The following is a 10,093-nucleotide window of genomic DNA, read 5'->3' as shown; positions in this document are numbered from 1 at the left end:
GTATTCACTATGACGCAGGTGCAGGTACATAGGGAAGAGTATTCACTAAGACATAGGTGCTGGTACATAAAGGAGACTAATAATTCAAACGCAGGTAAGAAAGATGAGATGACAGAAAATGGGAGACTAACCATATCCAAAGACATTTCTTTCTACAGTCATTCTTCCCCAGCCGTCAGTTAAAAGGCCTAGTGTATCTCTCACCTTTTCTCGGCCATTACATATTCAAAGAATTCTTTTCCATTCTTTTTTATTATTCTCTTTTTCTCTCTCTCCCCGTAAATGTTGGACAAATAGGTGGGTGGGAATTTTTGATTTTGAGAACCTGGCTTGCATGGGCCAGTAAGCCTTCTGCAGTGTTCCTCCATTCTTACCATTTTATGATGCACACAAGAGTGTACTGAGAAGGCTGCACCAGCTTTTCTTACCTCCTCCCTAGATAAGGATCGCAGGAACCACCTCGAGTTGGTCATAATAAGAATTTACAACTGGACATCTATCTTACCAAGTGAGTTGTTGTTGTGGTCACGGCACGGACGTTGACGTATAACAACGACCTCCACGCACTGATTATTACTCATTCTGTGTCATCACTGATGACTCTTCACTCACTCAGTAACATCCTCGTCAGAGGATATATATATATATATATATATATATATATATATATATATATATATATATATATATATATATATATATATATATATATATATATATATATATATATATATATATATATATATTCAACAAGTTGGTCGTCTCCCACCGAGGCAGGGTGACCCAAAAAAGAAAGAAAATCCCCAAAAAGAAAATACTTTCATCATCATTCAACACTTTCATCACACTCGCACATTATCACTGTTTTTGCAGAGGTGCTCAGAATACAACAGTTTAGAAGCATATATGTATAAAGATACACAACATATCCCTCCAAACTGCCAATATCCCGAACCCCTCCTTTAAAGTGCAGGCATTGTACTTCCCATTTCCAGGACTCAAGTCCGACTATATGAAAATAACCGGTTTCCCTGAATCCCTTCATTAAATATTACCCTGCTCACACTCCAACAGATCGTCAGGTCCCAATATATATATATATATATATATATATATATATATATATATATATATATATATATATATATATATATATATATATATATATATATATAAAACAACACTGCGACTAGCCAAGGAGTCGAACCCATGCTGCTTTGGCCTGCCTCACGGTGGGCGAAAACTCATGATGCCTTAATCCACGGGTCATGAGTTTTCACCCACCATGAGGTAAGCCAAAGCATCATGGGTTCGAGTCCTTGGCTAGTCGTAGTGTTGTTATTGATCAATACCACTTGTTCGTGGGTACAAATATATATATATATATATATATATATATATATATATATATATATATATATATATATATATATATATATATATATATATATATATATATAGGGAGGTACCACCTCTGGAACTGTCCTGGGGACCCTCATCCTCAGAGAAAAGAATAAACTTGCTTCAGGGAAAACTCAAGGTTCTCCTTGAAGTTGCTTGAGAATTTTCTCCCACCACCCCCTGTATATAATATATATTTTATTTAAAGGCAAAATACATTGACAAAACATTCACAAAGATACAATAGAAAGTAAAACAACATAGGTAACTCAGAGCTACATCTATAATACTTCGTCAAGCTCCCCGGTGGTGGGCTGCGTGTCCAGAATGCTGCAGGCATTTCCTCTCTGGATCGCAACACTGAGTCTCTGAAAGAGGAAGCTGGTCGCCCTGTGGTCCTTGGTTTCTATGATGAGCTTTTCACCCAGCTCTTTGAGGAACTTTAGAGCACACTCGCCCCATGCTCCAAGGGTCTCTGACCCTATTGGGATGAAGTTATAGCAAGGGGGAAGGTCTTCATATTTGCGGATCTTCTGGGTCCCCCTGTGGCTGGCAGCTCCACCCCCCTTCAGCTTCGGAGTATGTCAAGTAGGTGTCTGTCAGTGTGGCGGCACAGGTGTAGTCCCAGGCAATCTGCTTTCCATCCTTCCAGGGTAGCATAGTGGCTCCATCAGGACGCTTTTGACTTCCGTCAGACATGTGCACTTGGGGTTCCCTTTGAGCTGGGCAACGGGCTGTGGCGAGGCTTTTCTTTATGATGTCATTGACCTCCTCATGTCTGGCATACTTCACTTCTTCTGTGTGACACACGAGACCATGAAGTCCGAATTGATCAGCTGTCACCCTGCTGCAAATACACCTATGTTCGGTGAGGATGGGGGCAGCTAGGCGAAGAACAACACCAATCCGAATGGCCTGTGGGTCGATTCGAGTGCCCAGGGAGGAATTGGGAGCAGCTAGAAGAAAATCTACTGAGTGTGGTGCCATCACTGCCAGGAGACGAACTTTGTCCTTTCCTGAAGCGTTGGTGAGCATTGTGTTGGCGATTTTTTCCATGATTGGTTTGTTCCAGTGGGACTGTTTGTGCTCTTTGGGAGGAGCTGGTCTACTGGAGGAGTCTGTAAGGGTGTCCCACCGAATCACTGCTTCAGTAAACCTGGGGTCTTGAGCTCTTACCACGTCTCTTAAGCGTCCGGGGACAATCTTCTTGAATAATGCACTGGAAGCCGAACACGATGACAGAAAAGCAGGTAAAGCAACATGCATTGCTTTGCGCACCCCTATACCTCCCAGTCGTACTGGGAGGGTTGCCTGATCCCATTGCTGATCCTCTAGTAACAGGTTCAGGGTCTTCTTAAGGGTTGATCTCAGGTGTGCGTCATATTCGTCGAGTGTTGGGTTGTCAAAAGAGGGTGCACACCTCAGTAAGTGAGTCTTGGCATAGTAAGACATCTTGTGAGGAGATACAGAGCATCATGGGCATCAAAATCGCTTATTCTCTCCTTCATTCTCATTAGGTCATTCAATTTTTCCTTGAGGACAGTGTCGATGGCCTGGGGAACCAGCGGTGCTCCCAAGAGGGTACTGTTGGATGGAGTGGTAGTAGAGACTTCTGGGAGGATTCTTCGCACAGCATTAATTATTTCCTGGTTCGCTGTGATGATTTCACACTTGGAGGGATTGATGATGAGTCCCAAGTCTTTTCCCTGTGTTTTCACCAGTTGTAGGTCCTCTAACAGGGACTCTTCAGTACCTGCCAGAGTGCCATCATCCAGGTACCAGATGTTGAGCTCGCTGCGCAAGCTGGAAGTTAGTTCTCTTACTGCCAAGCAGAAGAGAAGTGGACTAGTGGGTCACCCTGCTGAACACCCTCTCATGAGAGAATTTCATGTTCTCCAAAGAAAAGAATTGAGGGTTTGCTGTAGCCAGCTGAAATGAAGGGAAAAAGGCTGGGGATTCGATCCCGAACGGTCGGCAAGACATCTCTCATCACCATATTAAAGGCATTTCTAAAATCAAGTTTGACTACGACCTTGTCTTTTGGTAGGTCCCTGATGTAGGCCCTTGCCGCATGAGCTGTGGCTTCACTGCCTTGAGAGACCCCAAAGCCCAGTTGGTGTGGCTGGAGTAAACTGGCAGCTCTAGGCAAATGTTTCTTACTGCTGCTTTGGCAACGAGACGGTGAAGAGTGTTACCAACAGTAATAGGTCTGATTCTCCCATTGTTCTTCTTCAAAGCACATAGTGAGGCTCCAAAAAAGAAAGGTTTTATTTCTTCTGGGATTCGCCCAGCCTGGCAGTTGTTGACGGAAGTTGTTAACTCGGTGAGAAGAACTGATGCAGAAGCACCGAGTACTGGATTTACCATCTCTTTAGGTGTTGTGGTCGAATTCCAGTGTAACCTCCTGCAGATCCTGCTGGAAATGACACAATAGCCTTATAGACTTCTGATTCTGGCAAAATTAATTGTTCATTGATGGGGTCTTCCTCAGGGTTGTTGTTGATGGCTATGGTGTCCCTGGTTGGATGCTTGTCTCTTAGTGCTTGGGCCATGGTCTCATCTTTGGGGGCCACAGTGTCGTCACTTGTAATTATTCTGATTGCTCCCACTGTTACTTTCTTCGATTTTTTTTGCTAACCTGTGCGCAAATTTTCTCGTTTTCAGTGGAACTTTTCTTGGTTCTACCTCTGTGATTCCTGCGATGATGGGGCAGAGGGACACAATTATCCGTTCTTGGGTAGTTGCGCACTGCCTTGATGACTGATGTGGTTAGCAGTTTGCCTCGTCTTTCAGGAACTGCAAGACAGACATTGCCAAACAGGAGTAGGTTCTGCCATGCTTTGATGGTGCTTCAAGCTTCTAAGTTGGTGGAACCTCCATTCACCTGCTTAAAAGAAGGTCTGTGAATTTCCCTGCTGCATATGGGCGAGCCACTTTAGGGATGTGGGATAGGGTGCTGCTAGCAGTGGATTTGAATGCCAACAGAAGGTTATTGCAAGTGAGGAGGCTGCCACTGGAATTGTCATCTGCCTGTGGAGGCTGTGGGCTGCTCTCTGCTGGGGACATATGTGATCCTGCACACCCATGGTGGGCACGAATGCGGCCATCCCTGTTGCGTGCTCGAAACTTTCCACACACCTGACATGTGCCTCTTCTTTCATTGTTGGGTGCATTGTTTCCCTGGCTTTGTGGCTGGCTGGCTTCATCATCTGCCATACCTCAAACTGTGTGGTAAGCCCAGGCTGAAGGGAAAATGGCGCATGGCACATACCGCATGTGGTTCATGGTGGTGGTGGGGGGATAGGAGAGAGGTTTCCCGTCCTTGTGGTGGGCGGTAGAGGAAAGGGAGGTGTGGAAGATGTGTGAGGAGGCAGAGTAGTGCACTCACTCCCTCCCAGACACGTCACTTATAGTGACGTGACGTCACTATACACCACTATGCTCTGTACACAGCCCCCAATATAAACGACACACCGCTATACACTACACATGATATGCTCATACCATGCGCATGCTAAGCACATACTACGCACTATACACTATATACACTATACACACGGTGAACAAACACTCCATTGTCGTAACACGAGCACACGGTGTTTGGGGAAGGGGAAAAAGGGTACTCAGTTTTACCCCTTTACTCCTCAACCTTTGAAGGGAGCCACTGAATATAATGTTCTGTCTGTGTCAGAAAGAGTATTAGGAGAGAAGTAAGTAATGAATCTGTGTCATAGGAATGCAGTTAGAAGACTGAGTATATCTGTCACTCGCGTTGATAAAATAAAAGAAGAAAAATACATTTAGAGAAGAACTTACAATATAAACAGACTGACTGATGTTGTGGTAGCCAGGCTGAGGTTTGGTTGCAAGTACGTCTGGCAATCTGGAAAAAATAAACAGATAATCAGACTAAATGCTATGTGGTCAGCCCTATGGTCACTTTCTTGGACACTTATGTGCTTGATTGTCCACTTTTTGAGGAATATCGTGCTAGCGTAATAAGCTATATGATGTCAAGGAAGGGAAAATAAGATACCATACATTTTGACAGAAATATCTAAAACTTGCTTATAACAAACGAGAGTTCATGGTTACCACATTAACAGATGAATTTCTGTTAATTCTTTCAATGGCCTAGTTCCTAGGCTATTTATGTATACATATGATTTTGTACTCTCGTCCACAGGATGGATGCGGGGTGTACAATAAACTAGCCACTACCATCCACAGGATGGATGTGGGGTGTACAATAAACTAGCCAATACCGTCCACAGGATGGATGTGGGGTGTACAATAAACTAGCCAATACCGTCCACAGGATGGATGTGGGGTGTACAATAAACTAGCCACTACCATCCACAGGATGGATGTGGGGTGCACAATAAACTAGACACTACCATCCACAGGATGGATGTGGGGTGTACAATAAACTAGACACTACCATCCACAGGATGGATGTGGGGTGTACAATAAACTAGACACTACCATCCACAGGATGGACATGGGATGCACAGTAAACTAGCCTTTTCGGCAGCAAAATCAACAGTCAAATCTACCATGGTATCATACACAACGACAAGCGTTTTCCGGCTATCCTCCCATTCCGAATTCCCTATTTTTTTTTATCCGTTGAGCCCTCCCCCCCCCCCATGAGTTCTCTTGATTTTTGTGTCATCTATATTTTGGGAATATACCCTTTAATATGAAAATAACATGACAGAAACCCATTTTTTGACAAAGAGAACAAGTGGCACTGTGATGTTACCTGACGTATTGGCACTAGAGAAGCCAAAGTTATACGATGGCGCTGAAGAGTGATTTGTAAATGAACCTGTTGCTTACAGTCAGCTTTCAGTACACCTGTTGTTTACAGTCAGCTTTCAGTACACCTGTTGTTTACAGTCAGCTTTCAGTACACCTGTTGTTTATAGTCAGCTTTCAGTACACCTGTTGTTTATAGTCAGCTTTCAGTACACCTGTTGTTTACAGTCAGCTTTCAGTACACCTGTTGTTTACAGTCAGCTTTCAGTACACCTGTTGTTTACAGTCAGCTTTCAGTACAACTGTTGTTTACAGTCACCTTGCAGTACACCTGTTGTTTACAGTCAGCTTTCATTACAACTGTTGTTTACAGTCAGCTTTCAATACACCTGTTGTTTACAGTCAGCTTTCAATACACCTGTTGTTTACAGTCAGCTTTCAATACACCCGTTGTTTACAGTCAGCTTTCAGTACACCTGTTGTTTACAGTCAGCTTTCAATACACCTGTTGTTTACAGCCAGCTTTCAATACACCCGTTGTTTACAGTCAGCTTTCAGTACACCTGTTGTTTACAGTCAGCTTTCAATACACCTGTTGTTTACAGTCAGCTTTCAATACACCCGTTGTTTACAGTCAGCTTTCAGTACACCTGTTGTTTACAGTCAGCTTTCAGTACACCTGTTGTTTACAGTCAGCTTTCAGTACACCTGTTGTTTACAGTCAGCTTTCAGTACACCTGTTGTTTACAGTCAGCTTTCAGTACACCTGTTGTTTACAGTCAGCTTTCAGTACACATGTTGTCTACAGTCAGCTTTCAATACACCTGTTGTTTACAGTCAGCTTTCAATACACCCGTTGTTTACAGTCAGCTTTCAGTACACCTGTTGTTTACAGTCAGCTTTCAGTACACCTGTTGTTTACAGTCAGCTTTCAGTACACCTGTTGTTTACAGTCACCTTGCAGTACACCTGTTGTTTACAGTCACCTTGCAGTACACCTGTTGTTTACAGTCAGCTTTCAGTACACCTGTTGTTTACAGTCAGCTTTCAGTACACCCGTTGTTTACAGTCAGGTTTCAGTACACCTGTTGTTTACAGTCAGCTTTCAGTACACCTGTTGTTTACAGTCAGCTTTCAGTACACCTGTTGTTTAGAGTCAGCTTTCAGTACACCTGTTGTTTACAGTCAGCTTTCAGTACACCCGTTGTTTACAGTCAGCTTTCAGTACACCTGTTGTTTACAGTCAGCTTTCAGTACAACTGTTGTTTACAGTCAGCTTTCAGTACACCTGTTGTTTACAGTCATCTTTCAGTACACCTGTTGTTTACAGTCAGCTTTCAGTACACCTGTTGTTTACAGTCAGCTTTCAGTACACCTGTTGTTTACAGTCAGCTTTCAGTACAACTGTTGTTTACAGTCAGCTTTCAATACACCTGTTGTTTACAGTCACCTTGCAGTACACCTGTTGTTTACAGTCAGCTTTCAGTACACCTGTTGTTTACAGTCAGCTTTCAGTACACCTGTTGTTTACAGTCAGCTTTCAGTACACCTGTTGTTTACAGTCAGCTTTCAGTACACCTGCTGTTTACAGTCAGCTTTCAGTACACCCGTTGTTTACAGTCAGCTTTCAGTACACCTGTTGTTTACAGTCAGCTTTCAGTACACCTGTTGTTTACAGTCAGCTTTCAGTACACCTGTTGTTTACAGTCAGCTTTCAGTACACCTGTTGTTTACAGTCAGCTTTCAATACACCTGTTGTTTACAGTCACCTTGCAGTACACCTGTTGTTTACAGTCAGCTTTCAGTACACCTGTTGTTTACAGTCAGCTTTCAGTACACCTGTTGTTTACAGTCAGCTTTCAGTACACCCGTTGTTTACAGTCAGCTTTCAATACACCTGTTGTTTACAGTCAGCTTTCAGTACACCCGTTGTTTACAGTCAGCTTTCAGTACACCTGTTGTTTACAGTCAGCTTTCAGTACACCTGTTGTTTACAGTCAGCTTTCAGTACACCTGTTGTTTACAGTCATCTTTCAGTACACCCGTTGTTTACAGTCAGCTTTCAGTACACCTGTTGTTTACAGTCAGCTTTCAGTACACCTGTTGTTTACAGTCAGCTTTCAGTACACCTGTTGTTTACAGTCATCTTTCAGTACACCTGTTGTTTACAGTCAGCTTTCAGTACACCTGTTGTTTACCGTCAGCTTTCAGTACACCTGTTGTTTACAGTCAGCTTTCAGTACAACTGTTGTTTACAGTCAGCTTTCAATACACCTGTTGTTTACAGTCACCTTGCAGTAAACCTGTTGTTTACAGTCAGCTTTCAGTACACCTGTTGTTTACAGTCAGCTTTCAGTACAACTGTTGTTTACAGTCAGCTTTCAATACACCTGTTGTTTACAGTCAGCTTTCAGTACACCTGTTGTTTACAGTCAGCTTTCAGTACACCTGTTGTTTACAGTCACCTTGCAGTACACCTGTTGTTTACAGTCAGCTTTCAGTACACCTGTTGTTTACAGTCAGCTTTCAGTACACCTGTTGTTTACAGTCAGCTTTCAGTACACCTGTTGTTTACAGTCACCTTGCAGTACACCTGTTGTTTACAGTCAGCTTTCAGTACACCTGTTGTTTACAGTCAGCTTTCAGTACACCTGTTGTTTACAGTCACCTTGCAGTACACCTGTTGTTTACAGTCAGCTTTCAGTACACCTGTTGTTTACAGTCACCTTGCAGTACACCTGTTGTTTACAGTCAGCTTTCAGTACACCTGTTGTTTACAGTCACCTTGCAGTACACCTGCGGTTTACAGTCAGCTTTCAGTACACCTGTTGTTTACAGTCACCTTGCAGTACACCTGTTGTTTACAGTCAGCTTTCAGTACACCTGTTGTTTACAGTCACCTTGCAGTACACCTGCGGTTTACAGCTTTCTTACAAAGCTCCTCTGTATAGTTCCACTTTCTGTATAATGAATTGAAAAAATGAATAACAGGTCAGAAGACCTTCATAAAACTCGCCGTTGAGTCCCCTGTTTCTTCAGTCCCCTGTTTCTTCAGTCCCCTGTTTCTTCAGTCCCCTGTTTCTTCAGTCCCCTGTTTCTTCAGTCCCCTGTTTCTTCAGTCCCCTGTTTCTTCAGTCCCCTGTTTCTTCAGTCCCCTGTTTCTTCAGTCCCCTGTTTCTTCAGTCCCCTGTTTCTTCAGTCCCCTGTTTCTTCAGTCCCCTGTTTCTTTAGTCCCCTGTTTCTTCAGTCCCCTGTTTCTTCAGTCCCCTGTTTCTTCAGTCCCCTGTTTCTTCAGTCCCCTTTTTCTTCAGTCCCCCGTTTCTTCAGTCCCCTGTTTCTTCAGTCCCCTGTTTCTTCAGTCCCCTGTTTCTTCAGTCCCCTGTTTCTTCAGTCCCCTGTTTCGCCACAAGTGGTTTCTTCAGCCCCCTGTTTCGCCACAAGTGACTTCTTCAGTCCCCTGTTTCGCCACAAGTGGTATGTTCAGCCCCGTTTCGCCACAAGTGGTTTCTTCAGTCCCCTGTTTCGCCACAAGTTGTTTCTTCAGCCCCCTGTTTCGCCACAAGTTGTTTCTTCAGCCCCCTGTTTCGCCACAAGTGGTTTCTTCAGCCCCCTGTTTCGCCACAAGTGGTTTCTTCAGCCCCCTGTTTTGCCACAAGTGGTTTCTTCAGCCCCTTGTTTCGCCACAAGTGGCTTCTTCAGCCCCCTGTTTCGCCACAAGTGGTTTCTTCAGCCCCCTGTTTCGCCACAAGTGGTTTCTTCAGCCCCCTGTTTCGCCACAAGTGGTTTCTTCAGCCCCCTGTTTCGCCACAAGTGGTTTCTTCAGTCCCCTGTTTCGCCACAAGCTGTTTCTTCAGCCCCCTGTTTCGCGACAAGTGGTTTCTTCAGCCCCCTGTTTCGCCACAAGTGGTTTCTTCAGCCCCCTGTTTCGCCA

The sequence above is a fragment of the Cherax quadricarinatus genome, chromosome 23 (assembly GCF_038502225.1).
Source record: "Cherax quadricarinatus isolate ZL_2023a chromosome 23, ASM3850222v1, whole genome shotgun sequence".
Classification (NCBI taxonomy): Eukaryota; Metazoa; Arthropoda; class Malacostraca; order Decapoda; family Parastacidae; genus Cherax; species Cherax quadricarinatus.
This window is presented reverse-complemented; position numbering follows the sequence as displayed.